Here is a 7222-nt window from a genome sequence, read left to right on the forward strand (position 1 = left end):
GCAGGGATTGGAAGAAGAAACTGCCCATTGTGAGTGAAGATCAGGTTCATGACCATCTGAAGAACCTGAAAGTGTTCAAGTCCATGGGACCTGATGATATACACCCATGGGAGATGACGGAACTGGCAGGTGAGGTTGCTAAACCACTCTGTTATATAGCAATCTGGGGAGGTCCCCACTGACCAGAAAAGGGGAAGCATAACTCCCATTTTCAAAAAGGAAAAAAGAAGAATGACCCAGGGAACTATAGGCCAGTCAGTCTCATCTCTATGCCCAGTAAGATCATGGAGCAGATCCTCCTGGAGGCACTGCTGAGGCAGAAGAATAACGAAGAGGTGATTGGGTACAATCAGCATGGCTTCATCAAGGGCAAATCCTGCCTGACAAACCTAGTGGCCTTCTATGACAAGGTCACCCACCCTGGTGAGACCCCACCTGGAGTATTGCATCCAGTCCTGGAGCCCCTATTACAGGAAAGATATGGATGTGATGGAATGTGTCCAGGGCCACGAGGATGATCAGAGGGTTGGAGCACCTCTACTACAAGGAAAGACTGAGACAGTTGGGGCTATTCAGTTTGGAGAAGAGAGGGCTCTGAGGAGACCTTATTGTGGCCTTTCAGTATCTGAAGGGGGCCTACAAGAAAGCTGGGGAGGGACTTTTTAGGGTGTCAGGTAATGATAGGACTAGGGGGAATGGAAAAAAACTAGAAATGGGTATATTCAGATTGGATGTTAGGAAGAAATTCTTCACCATGAAGGTGGAGAGACACTGGAACAGGTTGCCTAGGGAGGTGGTAGAAGCCTCATCCCTGGAAGATTTTAAGGCCAGGCTGGATGTGGCTCTGAGGAACCTGATCTAGTGTGAGGTGTCCCTTCCCGTGGCAGGGGGGTTGGAACTAGGTGATCCTTGAGGTCCCTTCCAACCTACCAGACATCTGCTGGGAATTGAACACTGCAAAGAGGCAGTCAAGAGTGTATGGAGGATAGCTTCTTATCCCAGCTGTTACGTGAGCCTACCAGGGGTTCAGCCTTGCTCGATTTGCTGTTTACAAATAGAGAAGGGCTGGTGGGAGATGTGGTGGTCAGAGGCTGCCTGGGGTCCAGTGACCATGATATAATTGAGTTTTCAATATATGGTGAAACCAGGAAGGGCATCACCAAAACCTCCACCCTGGGCTTCCAAAGGGCAGACTTTGGCTTATTCAAGGAACTAACTCAGAAAGTTCCTTGGGAAACAGCCCTTAAAACCAAAGGGGTCCAGGAAGGCTGGACTTACTTCAAGAAAGAAATCTTGAAGGCGCAGGAACAGACTGTGCCCATGTGCCAGAAGAGGAGCCGATGAGGGAGACAGCGGACTGGATGGACAAGGAGCTTCTAAAGGAGGTAAGGGAAAAAAAGAGGGTGTATCACCTTTGGAAAAAAAGGGGAGGTATCCTAGGAAGAGCTTAAGGACGTTGATAGGTCTTGTAGGAAAAAAAATTAGAGAGGCAAAAGCCCATTTAGAACTTAGACCAGCCACTGCCATAAAGGGGAATAAAAAATATTTCTACAAATATATTAATGGCAAAACAAGAGGCAAGGACAACCTCCGCTCTTTATCAGATGCAGAGGGGAATATAGCAACAAAAGATGAGGAAAAGGCAGAGGTACTTAACACCTTCTTTGCCTCAATCTTCAATAGTGGGACAGGTTGTCTTCAGGGCAACTGGCCTCCTGAACTGGCAGATGGAGCCAGGGACCAGTGTATTCCCCTGTAATCCAGGAGACAGTGGTAAGGGGCCTGCTGAGCCACTTGGATACTCACAAGTCCATGGGACTAGATGGGATCCACCTTAGGGTGCTGAGAGAACTGGCAGGTGAGCTGGCCAAGACACTCTCCATCATTTATTAGCAGTCCTGGCTCACAGGAGAGGTCCCTGATGATTGGAAGCTGGCCAGTGTGATGCCCATCCACAAGAAGGGCTGGAAGGAGGAACCTGGAAATTACAGACTTGTCAGCCTGACCTCAGTGCCAGGTCATGGAACAGGTCATCTTGAGTGAAGTCACACAGAACCTACAGGACGGCCAAGGGATCAGGTCCATCCAACAAGGATTTAGGAAGGGCAGGTCCTGCCTGACCAACCTGATCTCCTTTTATGATCAGGTTACCCACTTGGTGAATGCGGGGCAGGCTGTGGATGTAGCCTACCTGGACTTCAGCAAAGCCTTTGACACTGATCCCCACAACAAGCTCCTGGCAAAGCTGGCAGCTTGTGGCTTGGACAGATTGACTCTGAAATGGGTCAAGAACTGGCTGGAGGGCTGTGCCCAGAGAGTGGTGGTGAATGGTCCCACATCTAGTTGGCAGCCAGTCACTAGTGGTGTCTCCCCAGGGATCAGTGCCTCATATCTCTTCCCTCATCCAAACCTCTGCAGATGGAGATGGAGTGGGAAAGGAGTTTTGGAAAGCCCTGCGACAGGGGATACGACACATTTTTTTGCACAGGATTACTTTACTTAACCATGTTAGAAATTTTATGAAATTGCCACATAAACTTTGATAGAGTCACAGCATAAGATCCTTACACGGTGTTATTATTGTGCAGATCCACCACTGAACAAAATTAGTTCTACTGTTCTTATGACTCAGTTGAAAATATTTTTCTTCAGTACAAAAGGATCAAAATCTAAAGAACACTGGAATATTTGGCTGGCCTAATCATTTATTTAAAGTGCAAGTCTGCACCAAAATCCTTGTCATGGTAGGACCAAACAAGCCCAGCACAAAACCTAGACAGACCCTGATGTGCCTAGTCGTGGTGCCCCTCTCCCCCCTCCTTCCTGCAGAAAGTCAGGGTAACGCAGGAAAAGGAACAAAGGGGACATGCCCATGAGTGTCTGGTAAACAACTCTCCTTCTGGGGTAAGAGCAGGTGTACTGGCTACTGCTCCTCCCTGACCAGGACTATGTTCCTGCCTTTTATGGCCAAAGCCAGGCAGAACCCCTTTTCATTGGGTAACCATGTGCTGGCTTCAGTTGCCCTATTGGCCCAACTGAATCTCAAGCAAGATACATATACAGGCTGATTTCTAGTTGCCTTGCCTTGCTTAAACCTTGCTTGAATCTTGCTTAAATTGCCTTCTTTGACCCACCTTGCTTAAAGTTGCCTCGAGTTGCCCTGCCTTGAGTTGCCCAGTCCAGAGCCTGGGATAAAGCCATGAGCCTAGACACTGCAAGCTAGAGAAGCCACAAGCTTAGGAGCTGGAGCCAAGCCTGCTTCCCCTTGCAACTAGAATTTTGCCGTGCTTCAATTTACTCAGGACAAAGCAAGTGCCCGCTATGACAAGCATTGAGAACCACCTGCCGTCCACTGATGCCAGACAAGCCCTGAGACCGTGTGGCCTTTCTTGACAGCAACCTGCTGTGCTTGACATATGAGAGCGCCCCAAAGCCTCAACAGCTAATATACAGCAGCAGCACTCAACACTTGGGTGGAATCAGCTGTGAGTAATTAATTCATTGCCTCTTTGGCTTAACAGTTCTTGTTGAGTCTGCCCCCTGTGGTCGAGTGCCATTTTGCTCCTGGGGATTCTTTCTTTCCATGTTATTTCCTCCCGGTTTGCGTAAGATTGTTTAAGTTGTTATATTTGCCTAAATACTGTACATTCCCATTGTAGATATATGTTCTAACCGTGCATCGAACCTATTTAATAAGTTTTGGACTTTTTTCATATTAATAAGAAGTTATTACTAATTATATTAATAGCCATATTTGCTGTGTAGTTTATAAATTAAATTATTTCCTTAACAATCCCTCCTCTCCTTCACTCTGCCCAGGCATTTGCACTGAGTTAATGACTGTTTGCCAGTGCATTAATCTTTGTGTCTTTATTCTTAAAAATTAAAAATAAATATATGTAATAACTTTGCTTTAACTTCTGAGGTGACTTTGCAAAACAACCTAAACCTTTTGTCTGATATCTTTGTCACAGAGTAGGCAAGTGTCAGTACCCCTATTTGCTGTCTGCAGAAGCCAGCAGTAGAAGTGGTTCGTCCAGCAAGCCAAGGGCAGACTTTGAACCCAAGTCCCTCCAAATTTGTTCAGTGCCTTGGCACACTGCCTCTCAACAGCCTCCTCTGTTTGCCTTTCACAAGGTGAAAGCCCAGCCTTTTGTGCCCGTGGGTATAACTCCACTTTGTCTTTGAAGGGTTTGCATGGTCCTGCCAGCCTGTGCTCTTTGGGCACAGGCGAACAGAAACTGAGTTACAGACATACTAAGGTCAGTAACATCAACCAGAAGACTTCAAAGGGAAGTTTCTGTTCACAGAGCTGGGTCTCTGCTGGCAGGAGTGTCACAAAAGGGGTGAGAAATTCAATTTTCTGTCCCCTTTTCTACTTCCATGGTAACAGTCCAGCAAAGAACTAGAAAAGTCACAAGGTTGTGTTCTTTTCTTAGTATAAATGACAGTGAGAGAGAACTGACGGCAATTCCTATGTGCTAATATTCATATTTATGAGCAAGAAAAGGCTCATAAAGAGAAGCAAACAAAGAAAATTTTATTGTATTCCCATTTTTGACCAATAAATAAGTTTTTTTTTAAATTTAAAGTGGCAGTATTTTGCACACTTTGAATGTCTCTATACTAGCACTACCACCTTTAGTTAAGAAATAAATAAAGCACCTGCACATTTCAGAGGCAACAACATTGGATTTGATTTAAATAGTAATAGGCCACTGCTACAGGTAACAAGAGGAACTGGTAGGTCATGATTATCCTGCTATTGTTGCTTGAGAAGTCATCGTTGTGAAAGAACATGAAATTCCTGGTAATTATTCTCAGGGCATGTTGACACTCCCTGTTGCACTAGCCATTAGGCCCACATATCGCACTTCAAAAACAGAGGCTTTCTTGGGCTAGTTGCCTTCTGTTCTACCAGCACTTTCCTGTACCGAGCCAGTCCTCCTCTGCCTCATGCAGCTTTGCCTATGGGTGCATGGGGCAGCTTTTTCACATTCTTGTACATTTTTACTTCTTTATTTCACACTATTTCATGACAACTCTAAGTGTAAAAAGTAACACCTGCCTCCCGACCAGGCTCTGTGAATCTCAAGTGTTTTTTTCTATCCACACAAGAGATCATTTTTGCCGCAAGAAGAATTTTGTGAGGGAGTTCCTGTGTCATTTTCAACACACACCTCAGCCAGGCAGCATTGCCAGAGGGTTTTACTTTTCTTTTAGCTTCAAAGCACACCTTCTCAGCATGGCATTTTATAGGTATATGGAAGTGATGCTTTTCCAAAGTACTTCTGCTTGGACACAGCTGTATAAATAAGAGAGTCTTCAATGATTTGAGTGTAGAGAAGCAGGAAAATAGCTTTTTGGAGTCAATAACATAAAGTTTGTTCAGCTAAAAAAAAAAGCCACCTTAAACACAATAATAAACAAAATAAAACTACTAGATTTTATACAGAACAATCTGCTGACATTTTTAGCTCAAGAAGAAGTCAGGGTATTTTGACAAAATAAATCTAGGCATTTTGTTATGTGTTAATTTTGTGGTGAAAAAATAGATGAAACAAATTAATTCAGTTTATTTATGAGTTTCTCTCTCAGATTGTTTTTATAAAAAGATGACCTTGTTTGAAATATGCTGAATAAACATATCACAATTTTCATCTCAAGACAATACCAAAAATGGCATCAAGAATCTTTGTAAAGGTGTTGTAAAAAAAAAAAAAAAATCTAAGTTGCTAAAAAGCAAAGTTTAAAGATATTTAAAATTTTAAAAATTAATGTAGGTCTTCACTGCAAAACTAAAAAGTACTCTGTTTAAGCTAAAATATCTGTGCAGTCAGTTAACTGAAAGTTTAGTGACTGCAGAGTATAGTAATAATAGTAGTGGCTATGTCTTGCAAAGCATGTCTCAGCCGTTCACATAAAACATTTTACTAAGAACATAAGCATGTGTTTCAGACAGGAATAGTGATAAACACTCCATATTAGTAGCCAATGGTCTCTTTGCAGAGCAAGAAATGTGACATGATGGTAAAGTAAGGCAAGGAAAGGCAAAGGAAGTGAGCTGCATGCTGGGAGTCCATATTGCCAAGAGGTCAGTGCATGATGAGAGTGGAATCTGTCTTTGTCTTTCTGTCATTTTACTTTCCTATGTCTCCACTAAGTACAAGTTTGTTAAAAATCTGAGGTGTATTTAACATTTGGATCTGTTTCTGCAAAAACCAAACTTTTCTACATGTTAGAGAAGTGACTAGATCTGAAAGAGCTTATCTCTTTGGAGAGACATTAAGTATTAGAGAAAAATAACAATATTTGGTTTCTGCACGAAGAAACAATAATACTGGGCTTTTGCATACTCCTGCATGGAAGAAACAAATCTATTAATGGACAAATCTAAGAGCAGTCTACTATTTTAGAGAAACCTGAATGAGAATCAATAAGCATGACAATTGGGGCTGGTGGCTATTGCCTCTCTCCTGAGCTTTAGCTAGAACAGGAAATTCCAGTGTTTTACTGGATCTATTATATACCTGTGTACACACATGCAAGGGGTGCAACATGTAAAGACATGTACACACAAGCTGCATATACTTTACTTTTCCTTCATTTGTTTTGAAGCATGATAGTGAGTCATTCCTAACAGGTTTCTATCTGAGGCACCCAAACTGATTAGGAGCCACGGAAGTCAGCATGCTTACCAGGATGCTGTGCTTGAACAAGTTAATCTATCAGCCCAGGTGAAAATGTTTACACATTCAAGGTCCCAGAAATACATTCCATGAACTATGTTGGCAGCTTGACTTTTGCAAAATAGATAGTAGAAAGGTGAATGCAGCTTGAGAAGACCTGAACTTCAGACAGGTAAGTGGAATGTCCTGGGAGAGCTCAGCATAGACACTGCAGTTCTAGCCATGACTGGAAGCCTCAGGCTTCACTCTTTTGCTAGCGAAAGAGGATAGGTGCTTTAATTTTATATTTTGGAAACAAATTAGTAAAAGATGACAGCAGTTTGAGTCAGAACAGGTGTAACAGTTTAGCACAATGGCTAAAAAATGAGGGGAAGAGTAACACACACAACTCAGGGCTGAGAAAAAGAGATAAGAGTTTAATGTAACATAACATATCATAAGCACAATGAGTAATTACCTTAGCTAATAATCTAATTAATCTAATAATACAATACAGGATTACTTTAGTTTAGCCTATTTGCAGAAGAAGCACG

The sequence above is a fragment of the Indicator indicator genome, chromosome 2 (genome assembly GCF_027791375.1).
Source record: "Indicator indicator isolate 239-I01 chromosome 2, UM_Iind_1.1, whole genome shotgun sequence".
Lineage (NCBI taxonomy): Eukaryota > Metazoa > Chordata > Aves > Piciformes > Indicatoridae > Indicator > Indicator indicator.